Source organism: Myodes glareolus, chromosome 2 (assembly GCF_982192425.1).
Source record: "Myodes glareolus chromosome 2, mMyoGla1.1, whole genome shotgun sequence".
In the NCBI taxonomy this organism is placed as follows: domain Eukaryota; kingdom Metazoa; phylum Chordata; class Mammalia; order Rodentia; family Cricetidae; genus Myodes; species Myodes glareolus.
In genome coordinates this window covers 43,933,920-43,950,153 of record NC_142027.1, presented here as the reverse complement: position 1 = coordinate 43,950,153, position 16,234 = coordinate 43,933,920, and the positions used below count along the sequence as shown (strand labels likewise).

Here is a 16,234-nt window from a genome sequence, read left to right as displayed (position 1 = left end):
TTTTAGTGGGTTTCAAGTAGCTCTACCCAATGCCACAAATGTTCAAGCCTCTGTGCTCTGAATATAATTTACATATCTTCCCACACCTACAGGCTGATGCCTACAGGCCGATCTAATGGAAATGATTCCTTAGATGAGATTTCCTCTTCCCAAGTATGTCTAGGCTTGTGTCAAGTTGACAAAAACTAACCAGCACAAAAACAAAAAGAAGGCAACGGACCATCTTGCCAGGTGGTACATTTCCTCTTACTGAGGAAGCTAAAGCCAGAGAACTGAATGTTCAAAGCTGAGTTCATCTAAAGTGTGAATTAGACTCCAGCTTGGTCAACTTAGTAAGATCCTGTCTCAAAATGTAAACAAACAAACAAGAGACCGGGGATATAGCACAGCACTACCTGTCATAGGGTACTTGCTAAGCTGTATTTGAGACCCTAGATTCAAGGCACAATATGGTAACTAAATAATATACATAGAAACAAACAAAAATAATAATTGCATGCAGGAAATACGTGATCTAGTAGAGACAAGTACATAAAGGACTCTAAACCACCATGAAGTATAGAGAAAGAAATGAGAACAAAGAAGGAGCAAGATTCTGACTGTAACTAACATCCAGGCCAATGGCTCTAGCTAGCTTCTCAGGACATGTCTCACTTCTAGGTGTTCCATTCATGCTTTGTTCCCAACTGCCAATGTTTGGGAACCACCTTGACGTCTTTCAGTGAGGAAATGGGTGCAAGCTGGCAATGGGAAATTATTCAGTGATAAGAAGAAATAAGCCTTCGGGCGTCAGAGAGATAGCTTTGTTTGCCAGTCTCTGGTGTTTGAGCCTTTGTATAATAAAGCACAAAGTTACTGTTATTCAGGGCATAATGCATGGCCCAAAGACAAGATGCAATGCAAGAGAAAAATGAGTGTATTTAAAGCATCATTTCCCACTAGAAGGTCCTTCCCTCTGTCTCTACCACTTCCTCTATGAAGTCTTCCCTTTTTCCTTCCTCCCTCCCTTCCACAACTGGGACTTGGTCTATGATTACAGGTAAAAGAGATGTGGGCAGGAGAATTGGGACTCAGGAGTGTTGGGTAGGGAGATGGCCTGTGAGTGTCTAGGGATTGTGCCCCCCCTCACTACTATCTCTCTGTTGGAGCGTTGAGATTGCATTTGCCTTCTACAGCATACCTCTTTATGTGGGTTCTGGGGATTCAAATTCAGGATCTCATACTTGCTTGGCAAGTGCTCTACCCACGGAGCCTGCTCCCCAGACAAGATCAGAACAGAAACCTGGACAGCAGTGCTTGACTTCAGGGAAAGTGAAGACCTGGAGTGGGGTTGAGCTGTCTCTCCGAAACAACAACAAAGAAGGCTCATGGGATGGTCCCAAATATTTCAGCTTTTAAGACACAGTCATGAAACTCCAAAGAGTCATTTTATTGGCACAGCTGTGTACATCTGTAGGCTGAATCCCTCCAAGCGTAGCATCTGCCATTCAGTCTTAAAAGCCTAGCCTGTGATGGCAGTCTCCCCCATTCAAGGTTCTATTTTCTGTAGTTTAAGATATCAGCAGCCAGCCATGTTCAGAAAAGAGCATACATAAAGTTCCAGAAGTCAATAGTTCATAAATTTAAGTGATTTCATTGTGTTATATTGCTATCTCTGTTGTATGAGTTATTACCCTCTTAGTGTGTCTACTTTATAAGTTAAACGTTTAAAAAGAAACAAGGAAGACATGGAGAGAACTGCATGTATTTCAGTGAAGCTCCCAGAGAGCTACAGACCGCAGAGTTATCGATATGATTACTCGGAAAAGACAAGGTGTCGTAAAGAGGTCAGATGTTGCCATGATTTCAGAAGGAGGAAGGATTAGATAAATAGATGTAACACCTGTGTTTAATAAATATTATTATAGTACAGTGTAATATGGATAGGTGACATCCCACATCTGTCAAAGGTCAAAGAATTTAAAAACAAAAAGAGCACTACTATAACTTATGGATATAATTAACAATATACGAATGTCAGTCGGTCTGCCATAACAAACACGCCACATCGCGGCAAGATGTTAACTATTAGGAAACTGTGCAGAATATAATCTCTGCACAACTTTCTGTAAATTTAAAACTATTCCAAAAACAGTCTACTAATTTTTTAAAAAAAAATAGTGAAAAGCACCATATTGTAGGGCAGGCATTTGCTCCAGCTACAAAACTCGCATATTACATTACTTGCTGAAGGGTTCTTTCTTTTAAATAAAAACTCCTATTTTAAGTGCTTCTTGGCAGAGTCTCACCCCACTCCAGTCCCTTTCCCTCTCCCGGAAGAAGTCAGTCACTAGTACCCGGGTTTCTGTTCTGATGTATTTCATTTTTTCTCTCACCAGGACACTGTCTTGGTTGCTGTGGTGGTGTTTTCTTTTTGGCTTCATTCCCCGCCCCCACCTTGGTACTGTGAAAGAAACCTAGGGCCTTTGTAATTGCTAAGCAAGCACACTGCCACTGAACTTTGCCCCCATCCCTTACAATATTGTTTTGAAGTCAGCAGTTTTTATCCTTTGATACTGATTTTGCTATTGGGCGTCATTTGCCTTTGCGTATAAACCTTAGAAGCACTGTCCTTTTCACACAATGATTTCCTAAGAGTATGGTTGGAATTGCAGAAATGATTCTAAAGATCCAGGTGGGAAGAACTGATATTTAAACACTACCCATTTTTATCTATAAATATGGAATATCATTCCCCTTGTTTATATTCTTGATTTCTTGTCAGAAGTTTGGTTCTTCTCATGCATACCTTACAGATTTTACTAAATTTATGGATTTCTCTCTCTAGCCCTCTCTCCTTCTTCCCCATCACACATCTCCCCCTTTCCTTTCTCTACCTCCCTCCCTTGTGTTGACTCCAATGCTACTATGTTTCATCTTTAATTGGTGTCTTTACTGTATGACCTAATAAGTTTGGTATGCTAGGGGATCCTTGCCATGTTGCCAAGCCTTAGAAGAAGGTGTGTAGTTTTTGATCATTAAGTATGACTCACTATGACATTAGCTGCAGATTTTGTTCGGATATCCTGAATCTAGTGAGGGCATTCTCTTTCTATACTTCATTTGCCTTCCGTTTGTTTTCAATTGTCACACAATACAATGAAAATCTACAAAGTTAATTTAGAGTCAGCTCAAAGACAGAACATACTGAACACCATGATAAGAGCTGCAAGGCGGTGCAGCATTGCTTTTTCATTAGGACCACAAGTTCATAAACAATGACATGAAGATTTAGTATTAATTACGAAAGCTCAGCCTTAGCTTAGACTTGTCCCACTGCTCTTATAACTTAACCTAACTTGCTTCTATTAATCTAGGCTTTACCATATGTCTTTTTACCTTTCTTTCATTCTGTATGTCTGATTCCTTCCCTGTCTGGTTGGCATCTCACTGGTATTAAGTAGTGTACCTAGATTCCTCCTCCTCTTCCTCTCTCTCCCCAGAAATCCCACCTACCTCTCCTGCCCAGCTATTGATCATTCAGCTCTTTATTAAACAGATCACAGTGACATTTCTTCACACAGAGTACAAATATCCCACAACAAGGTGAACAATTCAGTAAAGAAGGATCCTTTAAGGATTTAATCATCCCACAATACAAAAGTCTAGTTTCTATTGAAAGATGTCCAAGGAGAGGGCTTCTCTGAAGGGCTTCTGTAACATAATGTAGGGACACAAAAATCTCACTCTCAGCCTTAAAGTGGGTATGAATTCCTTGTAGGCCCCAGTAAATTTACAGACTCTTTGTCAGCCTCTGAAATGTTTCCATGAGGACATTACTTCCCAAATGCGATCATGCCACTCACTGTGAACACAGAAAAGGAAGCTACTAACTCTGGTTTATGCTGGAGTCACAGACGTCTAGCAACCCAAACTAATTTACTTTAAAATGAATAAAGTATCTAATTACCAGTGACCACACCTGAATCACCAGTGTGGAGGACATCTATCTGTATAATATCATTTCTGATGATAGAGTTGAAACCCGCAGCAAACCCATTACAGAAACTGCCAAGAGCTGTTGAAAACCTGCAGGAACTTCTGGATGTCCTTGGCATATCTAAAAAGAACATCTTGCAGATCTGTCCTCACAGGCTTGGCAGTCTTGATGATCCTTTCCCTGCCTGCTTGCCGTCCTGTGTTCTCACACCCTCCCCTCTTCACACGTCCACACCCAGTTTTCAGAAGGGCAGAAAAGAAACAGAACCCACATAAGCATCTCCTCCACTGCCTTTATTTTAAACCCGTTTATGGCTGCCATGCTGCAGGGATGGATTTTGGCAGATTTCTGAGTTTCTTGAGAGAAAATTCCATGTTCTTCAGAAAAGTGCCTCTAAGGTTCTTTGATGGGTGGATATGGGGAAATTGAGCTTTTGTCTGTCTGCATATTTACTCACACCCTCAATCCTCCATCTACCCGCCCATGATGTCAACAATATTCATTATAAAACTTTACTGTGCTAGGAATAGCTTTAGCCATTGGCGACGAGACAGCCAAGGCATGTGCTCCCAGAGTAAGAAAACAGACAAGAATCAGAGAAGATTAATACTTACAGCGGAGCCCTCACGTTAACAGTACGTGCACGGCATGGGGGTTAGTCAGAAGAGAGGCTCTTATGGCCCTCCCTAGTCCTAGCATTTGAATCCTCATTTGAATAAGATCCCTGGATGATTCACAGGCACACTAAAGATTGCAAAACCCTAGTCTAGGACAGTACTTCTCAGCTGCAGCATCGTCGGCCTTTCAGACTGGTTCATTCTCTGTTGCGGCAGTGGGGTACTCTACTACCTAATGTATAGGTATATAATATATTATATTGTATACAATGTATTGATAAAGATTCCTGATCTATGCGTACTAGGTGTGACCAACACACAACCAAAAAAAGAAAAAAAAAACTTTTAGAGATTGATAATGTCCCCTGGAGGGCAAAACCATGTTTTATTTCCCAATTAAGAAAGTCTGATATAAGAGACTTCTAGTCATATCCTCTTAGCATCAAAATATTTCCTTTTTAAAATCTTTTTTAAGGAAAAAGAAGTCACAAATTTGACTGTCACTTACTATATTAAAATAAGTTCAACCAAGGCTGGGTGCACTGATTTTCAGAGATATTAAGTACACATTATTACAATGAACTGAAAAAACAAGAAACATTTGGAGGAACGTTTGTATGATTCTCATGTGAAATATTTCACCCAGAAATCCTTTGAAGTTGGCAGTTTAATGTTACAATTGAGGATAAAGGTGAGCATGGCATTAAATACAGCACACATCACATCAAAGCCTCGTGATTGGCTGTCTCCCCTGGCAATTACATTTGCACTAGCTGCAATTATATAAAGATTTTTATTTTGTTTTAGTAATGGCTTTTGGGCATCATAATGTAGGTCTAGGCTCAAGCAGCAGAAGTCCGACACGGAGATGGGAGCTTCACGTTCAAATCCAGTGAAAGAAAAATTAATAGACTCTCTAAGCAAAGCCTGAAGCCATAACATTCAGTTATGACTGGAGTATGGTGTGGGGGTGAGAGATTCAAGTAAATAACAGACTCTGAGCCTGCGTCAGGAAATTAGATTTATTTTTATTTTCAATGAGTACTTAAATGATATAACCATGCTAGGTCATAGTAACTTCTGAATTTGACAAATGCCTAAGATAAGGCAACAAAGGAAATTATTCCCACTAAGGCTAAAATAACACAGGCAACAAAACAGCAAAGACTGAACCCCATGTGATGAGAGAAAGGACATGTAACTTTGGTGGCAGCCTGTGGGGTTCTCCTTGAAATGTAAGTATCAGGAAGAAGAAACCAGCAAGGCTGTAGCTCCCAGTGGGAGTGTATGTGAGGTGTGCGGTCAGTTTGACAGGGATCAAGACTTAGTGGTAAGGGTTCACTTATACAAAACATCTGGAGAGCAAGAACATCATTCCGTATCTAGTCCATTCTCTAAACCTATTAAATATGAATCTCTGGGGAAAGTACCAGAAACTAACCTTTTATTTTCTTCCTTTCTTTTTCCTCCCTCCTTCCCCTCCTTTTTTTTCTTCCTTTTCTGCCCTCCTACCCATCCGTTGTTACGATTTTCTGTTTTGAAGTCTTCAGTATTAACTAGAATTGAAGTCACCTGGGTCCCTTTAATATCTTTGCTATCGATACACATGTGTTCTTACCTACTGAACTACCGTGCTAAACTTGGAGTCAATCACTTCGCATTTGTGTGTACAGACTGCATGCAATGCACTATTGCTGTGTATGTGTGTGTGTGTGTGTGTGTGTGTGTGTGTGTGTGTGTGTGTGTGTGTTAATCTTCCCAAAGACTCTCTTGGTAACATACAGGTCTGGCCTAAGATTCTCTATTCCCCAAGTTGTTTAAGACCCCATTGAAAACTACAGAAGGGGCAGCCAGCCACTTCTGTTTCATGGCTTGAGGTGATGTAAGGGCAAGAAGGAAGCACGGGTGCTCCTTCACTGATGCAGCTCTGAGTTTCCCTCTAGCACACAGCATTCGACTTCAAATACCAATACCAGAACCACCAATTAACAAAACAACTGCTAGCTGATATCTGTAGAAGCAGGAGGGAGGAAGCAGAATCTCTTGAATGTGTCACATGCAGACTTCTTGCAAAAAACAAGTCAAATCAGAGCTTTCATGTTGGCTCAAATTAGTATTATAATTTTTTTTGCTTTTTAGCATTTTTATTCTACATATGCATTGTAAACTTTCTTAAATAATACCAATATTTAGTGACCTAGGAAAATAAAACAAATTTACCGACTTAAGAAAAAAGTGTAACTGCAAAATTCAACACAATTCGATCATACAAATTAAATAGAAAGTTGCTATAAAGACAAATCACCTTACACAGGATGGCGATGGCACCACCATGGATCATTTAACACTACTGTAGCAGAATACCCGAGAGTGCATAAATTACAACCAACAGGAGCTCGCTTGGATTATGAGTCCTGAGATCAGGATTTCCAGAGGCAAGGAGCAATGTCCAGGCCATCATGCTGTGTCACAATATGGCAGAAAGGCAAGCAACCACATGCAAGGCAATGAACACGGGGCAAGCTTATGACAAACTAATAGGAACTAAGCACACCCACACAGTATTACCATTGATCCGTTCGTGAGGGCGCAAGGTAACTACCTCTTAAAGTTCCTGCCTTTCGTACTGTTGTCATGGCAATTAAATTCACAGTGAGGGAACATTCAAACCACAGTAAGCACTGATTGCTACACTGGATATTTCTTTGGATCCAGAATATATATACCACTATGTGATCCAACTTTACTCAGTTTTCTGTATTCAAGCAAACCTACTGAAAGGTTATTTGACATATTTTCCCATCTCCTCTCTTCCTTAACCTTGAGAATGAAAACAGTACTGTTTGCCACCTTCATAATCCTAAATATAAAATAGAATCCCAGCACACATTACTGGCTGAACTCCAAGAACACATGAATCTTGTCTATATGAGCAGGATATATACACCTGGAACATTTCCAAGTCATTTTAGAGATGGAAATGGAGAAATAGGTTATTATACTTAAAAACTGGCAGACATCCAACACAGGACAAACACAAGAACATATCAGCAGACTCCAGAATTGTACCTTAATGAGGGCAAAATCCTCTTTATGGGATTATATCAGCTAACACACGAGAAAAAAATAGACTTTAAATTCTATAAGTCCCAAACTGAATCAATAGATTTGGTCAATGTGAATGAAACCAAACAGACAGAAGAGGAACAACCCAACAAGCTGTGCCTAAAGTCTTCCCGTAGAAAACAGTTAAATCAGAGTGTGACCTGGATAATTAGGCAATAACCTATTTACAGGAAATCCAAGGTCAAAGAAGCATGGTAAATAATATCATGGGAATGCAATCAGTGAAATATAGATGATGCAATATTCTACAAACAAACTGGTATTTTAATGACAGGTAACTTGTTGCTACTATCTTAAGTAATGATAGAAACCATAGACCACAAATCTCTCCTGAGTTATAATTATGCATTTAATGTACAGTCTTTACTCGGATCCTAATTTATTCGGATCCAAAAATAATTTCCTGTTTTTTATTTTCATAGATATAATAATAGCATGTGTTTAATTTTCAATTGTATTTTCATTGGTGTATATTCATAACACATAGTACTGGACTTCACAAGGACATTTTAATGCAAATATATAATATCCTTTGAGCAGAGGTCTCTCTTCCCCTTTCTCACTTCCCCCTCTGCTTAATCTCTTTTTATCTTAGCTTTGCTTCTACCTTCCTCTCTCTCTCTCTCTCTCTCTCTCTCTCTCTCTCTCTCTCTCTCTCTCTCACACACACACACACACACACACAAATTTTATGTACCTATATAAAACCCAAGATTCACAAATGAGAACTCAGGCCTGATTCCCTTAATATGATAACCTCCAGCTAAGTGCATTTTTCCTGAAAGCAACTTTGTTCTTCTTCATGGCTGAAAACCTCCACATACAAATCCCCTTTTGTTTATTCATTCCTCTATTGATACAGACTTAGGGTGGTTCCCTAATTTAGCCATTGTAAATAGAGCTGCAATTAACATTGCTGGGAAAGTGTTTCTCTGATCTATTGACTTGAGTCTTTCAGGTAAGTCCCAAACAGAGGGTCATATGGGAGAGCTGCTTTTCATTCTGGAAGACTCTCTCACCATACTGATTAGCATACTGGCTAGACCACTTTACCTTCACACCAGCATGGAATAAGGGTTTTCTTTTGCCCACCTCTTTACCTGCACTTGTTATATTTGCTTTCTTAATGACTGCCAATCTGATCTGGGTGAGAAGAAATGTCGTTGAAGTTTTGATTTGCATGTCTCTGAGCTGACTGATTTTGAACCTTATCTCATACATGCATTATTCACCTGTATTTCATTTGAGAACTGTGTTCACTTCATTAATACTTTTTTTTTATTTAATATCACAGTGTTTTCAGCTCTTCGTGTATTCTAGATGCTAGTCATCTATGAGACATCAAATTAGCAAAGAACTTATACTCTGTATATTCCCAAAATGAAATTTTCTTTTGTTCCACGGAAGCTTTTAACTCCATGGGTCCCATTTGACTTACTGTTGGCAAAATTCTGTTGCCTACGCCTATATTTTTAAGTGTTTCCTCAGATGCTTTCAGATCTTCTGGCCTTACATTAATGTCTTTAATCCATTTGGAATTGATTATTGTACAGAGTGAGAGACAGAGATCTTGTTTCATTCTGTATGGGTAGATATCCAATTTTCCCAGCACAATTTGTTAAAGAGGTCATATTTTCTTCAATATACATATTTGGCATCTTTGCCAAGACTCGGGTAACTATAACTCCATGGCTCCATACCTGAATTATCTAGTCTACTCCGTTGATCTACACATCTATTTTTATGTTAATGTTTATTGTTTCTGCTGCTACTGTGGCTATGCAGTACAACTTGAAACCAGTATGATGATGCATCCTGACTTGTTCAGGATTGATTTGGTTATCAGGAATCTTTTGTGTTTCATGAGTTTTATTACTTTTTTTTCTATTTTTGAAGATTGACATAAGAATTTTGATAAATATTACACTGAATCTGTAGATTGCTTTTGGAAGAACGGCCATTTTCACAATATTAATTCTTCCAATCCCTGAGCAGGGAGGATATTTCCATCATCTAGCGCATTGTTCAAATTCTTTTTTATCTGCTTAGGTTTTTCTCTCACACCGGGGAAGGATAGACCGGATGGGAGAACTAGGGCACCGAGAGCTGGATTCTCAGCACAAGTAGCGCCTCAGAAATTAGAGCTGTTAGAGAAACTCTGTGGCCCCAAGAGGTGAAGTGAAACTGTTTAGCCTGAGAGCCCTGAGCTCAGAGAAGACTTGTGTTGTGCCCTTCGCCTTCCACTCTTATTACCTGCAGTGTCCTCCTCTGCCCCCGCAGCACCTGCACTGCTCTCCATCAGAGGATTTCTCACGCATAGCATGTTGACATGACCTCCTTTAGCCCCGTGTCTCATCGCCAGCCCAGAGCTCCTAGTTCATCCATACACCCAGCTGCCCTCAAAGCACCTTACGTGTCAATCAAACAATGCCAAGAAGGAGGCTAGCTCAGAGCCTTACGAAAGCACAGGTGGAATGAAGTAGCATTTCCCAGACTCATGTGCTCTTGCCTCTAGCTCCTGTTTCTTCTTAATTATGAGAGGCTTAAGCAAAGCCGCCTTTCAATGTCACCACACACGAAGTCCACATTGGACTCCATGACCAAACATATGTCACCGAGAAGAGAACAGTCCACCCAACAACCAGGAGCTTCATCATTAGCATTTTCTTTCCAAACTCATAAACAGCAAGGTTTTCTGATGCTTAGGATGGGTGTGTGACCCAAGTTATTTCTGCATGTAGGTCTGCCCTGTGACGACAGAACTCCAATGTGAACATTTGTTTACCTTGGCGAGTTCTTTGTTTTTATCATAGTGTTGTACATGATTTCTGGGAAATATCACTGGTCTTACCCCCTGAAACCATTTTAAAGATATGAGGCTATTCCATTTATAAATGAAATCAGTTGAAAAGGTAGCTTTTCTTCTGAATGAGAGAGGAAGAGAGTGAGCAAGTGAGGGGTGTGTGTGGTGTAAATATAAGACAGACAGACCTGTAAACCCTAGACCCCTCGAAATTCAAGTTCAAATAATAGAAGGTGGAGGGTTTCCGGGCCTGCTATTGAGAACGCTTTGCCTTCACTAAAAAAAAATGAGAATTCTGGTGAACCAATGCTGTCATCTGCCCTACATCCTTCTCTCTCCTATTGTTCAACACTTAAAGCCATAATTCGGTCCAAAGAAATCTCCAACTTTGATTCTATATTTGTCTCACACACTAAGTATGCAAGACAGTAAAAAAAAATCTTGAGCTCAGTGAGAATAGACCAAGGGACCAAAGAAGAATCAGTGACTGCGTTAGGAGTCTTAGGAGCAGGAACTAAAGCAAGACTCCCTGAAGCAATCCACCCTTCTAGCTTGTGACATTGATCTCAAGTGTCCCAAGAGAATGAATCAGCGCTCTGTGTAGAGAGCTGTACAGGAAGTCATTGCTGCCTTTTAGCGCTCGTGACCGCTATGGATACCTAAAGGCAGAATAACAACATTTAGCAATCGCGACAACAGCAAGAAATGCACAGGTTTCCAGGTTGGGCATTTAGCTCAGTGGTAGAAGGTCCAGGTTACTCAGTGGAAGTTCAATTTCACATAGTGCATGCAATTTTTAGCCTAAGCGTGTCTTTATATTTCATGAATGATTCAATGTTCAAATTCCATGAAGCATGCTGTTTTTTTTTTTCCTGGAAACTGAGAAGAAGGGATTTCTAAATTGTGATCTCTCAGGGTGACTTCTCAAGCAATTCCAGCATCTCTCACTCACTGCCCTAAGCTGACTAGACTATGACTGCTGGGTGTTCTTACCACAAACTGCCCTTTCTTTGCCTCACTTGTACAAGGAAATGCTTTATATAAAATGTTGTTGGTATCACCAGGTAAGATGGGTATAGCTGGGCCAAGGTTTCATTTCCAGAGGCCACATGAATTGAGAATATGTCTTTTTTCATCAACTAATAAACACTAAAAGTATATCCCAAAATTGCAGGATGAGGTAAGATAGGATCCTAGAGGTCTTCCAATGTAAAAATCTTCTATATAATATATATTAAGGATGATTTTATTGGTTAACAATAAAATCAATAATGATTTTATTGATTAACAATGATTCCCATTCTTCTAAACTCTTTAGGATTGTCAGCACTCTGGCACCAGAGCCATTAGATCATTGTTCTTTACTGGATCAAAACAAGTCGTATAAGGTCCAGCTTCCTAAAGTGTGCATCACAATGCCATGCAGAGTTATGTAACAGAGCACAGAGGTTGTGGAAAACTTGCTCAGAGTAAAACGGTTTTGAATATTCAATTACCGATAATTAATTAAACAGTAAAGCATGTAATTAAGCCCAGATGTTTCTGAAAGTGTCTGTCTCTAGCTTCACTGCATCCTCATTGCTAAACCTGAAATAAGTGCATGTTACCCTGAACCTGCTGTCATGTGACTCAGCACCAATGGACCTCGAAACACTTCAGTTCAGAGTCAACACCATTGTTTTGCTATGACTTATAATGGGTCTTTTCGGGGTATTTTCAAAGTTTTCTCTTATGAAACATGATGGTTTAAGTATGGAAAACAAAGACTTTTAATGTTTTTTTACTGTCATTCATCACCATGCAAATATCAAAAAAGTATATCTTTGACTTGGTATTAATGTTAGAATATTTGATTTAGAAAATTGCTGTTTGAGCTGCTAGCTTGAGTCTTATAAAAATCGCTATTAAATTAATTTTAAGTTGGGAATTAAGCAGACGTTCCAACAATTAATGAAATAGTCCTACGCACACTTCTGCTATTTTATATTACATATTTAGACAGAGTGGCATCCTCAACATTGACAATTATCGAATCAAAATATTGATTGATTTTGAAAAATGCTGAAGATATTTAGTGTCCTGCATTATCAAATATTTGACCAATGTGTGATTCTTTTTATTCATATTTAATGTGTATGGATGGTTTGACTGAATGCATGTCTGTGTACTACATGCATTCAGTGCTTGTGGAGACCAGGAAGGACATCGGGTTCCCTGAGACTGGTGTTACAGAGTCAAGAAACTAAGTCAGTGTCCATTGCAAAAGCAGTTACTACCCCTAACCTCTGAGCCCTATCTCTAGACCCCAGGATGCAACTGTTTATGCAAAAATAAACAAGCACATCTGCTTCACTGGTATAAAAATTGTATTTCAATCTTTTTGTATACATATTTGATGTTTATGAGCATGTGTACATGTGTTATTCTCAGGTTCCTGTGGCAAGAATATTATTGACTCAGTTATCTTCTACCTATTTTGATGATGAGACATTTATACGTACACCAAAGAATTGTTTTAAAATAACTTTCATGATATATTATCAATAAACATTTGTCCTGTGTATCCATTTCTTATTCCTGCATGTCTGAGCCAAAAAAGATTTCTTTTTTATGGACAAAAGGCAATCATAAATGGAAAAGGTTGGGAGCAAAGTCTTGGGGTCCAGGGTAAGGGGGCGGTCCTAGGGGTGTTCTAGTGTGGTGAGAGCTGGGTGAACTGACTGCTCCTTTCAACCAGTTCGCAACACACAATAGAGAACTGCTGTGGCCTAAATATTAAAGCCTATCATTGCCATGCATTTCATGGTGGTCTCTAGCTGCTGGCTCGATTTTCTAAAGTTTTGGAAGCAAAAATGTGGAGCTTACTGGAGCAGGTAGGTCACTGGGACCATACCTTTGAAAGTTATACCTAGTCTCTAGACCTTCCCTTGCTCTCTCTTCTTCTTGTCTTTCATGACATGAAAACACTCTGCCACACTCTCCTGTCCATGTTGTTCTGCCCAAAGGGACCATGGACTAAACCTTCTGAAACCATGAATCAAAAATACTTTCTCTTCCTTTAAGTGTTTTCACTTCAGGTATTTTATCACAGTCATGCTAAATATATGAATGATAAATGTGATATATAAATACTAGTTAGAGCATAAAATTACCAGTACATTGTTGGCATTTCTGTGTCCACTTGACCATGTTAGCCAGAGACCATCAGAACTAGTTTACAGGAGAAGTTTAGAAGATTATGGAGAAGTGGACATCGAAGATCAGGAAGTCATTAAATACTAGAAAACTTGTTGAGTAATTCTAGCAAAATGACAGATGATCAAATGGCAATGGGAATGTAGAGAGTGAAAGTCAGCCAATGGAGCTTCAGATAAGAAGAAAGCAGTAGGCAAGGAGTAGAACCAGCCCAAAAGAGAGGCCCCTGAGGCCAAAGCACTTATATCAAAAGGTTCAAGTTCTCAAGATGGAGTTTTATGAACCAGCATTTGTGTTGTGTAGAATGTTTATTAAAATTATATTCTCTCTCTCTCTTCCTCTCTCTCTCTCTCTGTGTGCATGTGTGTGTGTGCAACACAGCAGAGAACAACTTATGTTCAGTTCCATCCTTCTACCACGTAGGGCCTGGAGATTGAACCAGGCTTGGGAAGTACCTTTACCTGCTGGCCCATCCCACCAACCCTAGGTTTTAGTCTTGCTTTGGTCTACTGCCTGGTTTTTATCTCCCATTCCTATCATTTGGAGTGAGAAAGTTTACTTTGTTCCATAGTATCTTAGGGACATGCAGCTTTTTATTATTATTATTTATAAGTCACTCAGCTGAGCATTGTACAAGACATTGAATTTGGCCTTTTGAGTAATGTTGGACATGTTAAGGCTTTGGATACTCTTGGAGACTATCTAAATAGATTGTACATTATGAGGTGGCCATTAGCCTTTGAAGATGAGAGGAGGAGAGTTATAGTTTGAATATGAAATGTCCCTAATAGACTCACATGTTAACCGATTCACTTCTATCCAGTAGTGCTGTTTTGGGATGTTCTGGAGCCCTAGAGGGTAGGGCTTGTTGGAAGAAGCAGGATGTCCTTGCGACGATCCTAACTCCCTTGCTTGCTTTCCCTGCTGTCTGTCCAGCACAAGATGAAACAACCTCTACCACACACAATACCATGATGCAAGCAAAGCCAACATTTCCTGCTGTTAACTAGTCCCAACCGGGTATTTTGTCATAGTGAGACGAGAAATAACCAGCACAAGAATGGAAAGTACAAGAGAACTTCTGAACCCCTGCTGGTGTTTTATTTCTTTTCCTGTCACCAGAAACTAAATTAATACATAGACAGTTTTAAAAGAGTTGTTGAAACTTTACCTTTTCATTGGTTTTCATTTGTTCTTATTTTACAGACATTTATTATTCATTGAGTCTAAACCACATGTATGCCAACTCCACGCACACCATATTCCCTGAGGAAAGTGGAAAACACATTGCTGATGGAGCTCAGTGATTCCTTGGACGGATGCATCTCATCATTTTGAGTGATGTTGATGCATTTTAACATCCTAAGTGGATGACATGTGATTTTTATAACTGGATCTACAAACACTGAGAAATGATATTCTTCCTGCAGTAACTCCTTTTCCTTCTGTGACTTCGAGGATGTCAATGCTTTCCTTCCCCATAGAGTCACTACTTAAGTGGCTTAAAAGACCTTAATCACCTGGTTCTTTGTACATGGATTGGTGTGGCGGGTCTACTGGACTCTAAAACTTGTACATGGGGGGGGCAAATATACAAATCCAGCAGGCCGTGCTTCCCTAATAATGAGAAGAGAAGGGAAAACAGGAAAATAAGTACAGCACCTCCCAGCAAGCTGATCCTCTGGCAGGATGCTGCCAGAAAAACTTGTGGAGAAAGGAAGGTACGTGCTTCAATGGCAGTTCAACAAGATTCAGATGACAGGCATGCCTGGGATATATGAAGAGGAGAGAAATGCTGCAGGCGAGGAAACCAGTTATACATTTATGGCAGAATCTTATTTCTGAGACGAGAAGACTGACTCAGACCAGGGTGGGAAGAGGAAGTAAAGGGGCTAATATATGCATGCTACCTACCAACTGCTTGGAAGGAAGAACACACTGCTCCAAGGAATTTGCACCACTGAGCCTGCGCTCTGTGATAGCTCTTCATGAGAAGAAAGGAGAGAGGGGAGTCCAAGTCCCACCCTCTGCCCACAGGGTCCTTGCCTTCAACCTTTCTTCTCACCAGAATACAAGTTGCAAGGAGTCAGGGAGCCTGCATGGATCTGTCATCACTGAGGGTTTTCCCACTGCAAATGACAAGCAGATTCTGGGTGAATCAGTAGGTAGCCCCTAGCAGGCTGTCTCTACTTTCTTCAACTTCATATGGGAAGATGCTCTCTCAAGGCTCAGCATTACTGAGTCTTCCTCTGGAGGCTTTCTTCTCAAGATGTTCTAAGTTGAATCATTATCTTTATATCTATAGAGACTTATTTTCATGGTAAGTATTAAAATGTGAAATTTTACATTGCTTGTTTAATTTGTGCTGCTTTGTCCAACCTTTTTCTCCAAGACTGGTGTGTTGGTTTGAGAAAAAGTTGCCCCCAAAGAGAGCAGCAGTGTGGCCTTGTGGAGTAGGTGTGGTCTTGTTGGAGGAAGTGTGTCACTGTGGAGGTGGGCTTTGTGGTCTCATAT

At 39.9% G+C, this 16,234-nt stretch overlaps 1 protein-coding gene across 3 annotated transcripts in view; it reads right to left on the bottom strand.

Moving 5' to 3' along the window:
• Window positions 1-16,234, bottom strand: part of LOC125392867 (transmembrane protein 45A-like) — a 77,134-nt gene that overhangs the window by 35,030 nt on the left and 25,870 nt on the right. The window contains exon 1 of one of the 3 annotated variants that reach the window (XM_085685645.2): window positions 4,594-4,674. The exons of the other annotated variants lie outside the window; for them this stretch is intronic. The gene's annotated coding sequence lies outside the window, so the exon portion shown is untranslated. Of the gene's footprint in view, window positions 1-4,593; window positions 4,675-16,234 lie in introns of those variants that run through there. 3 annotated transcript variants of the gene reach the window in all.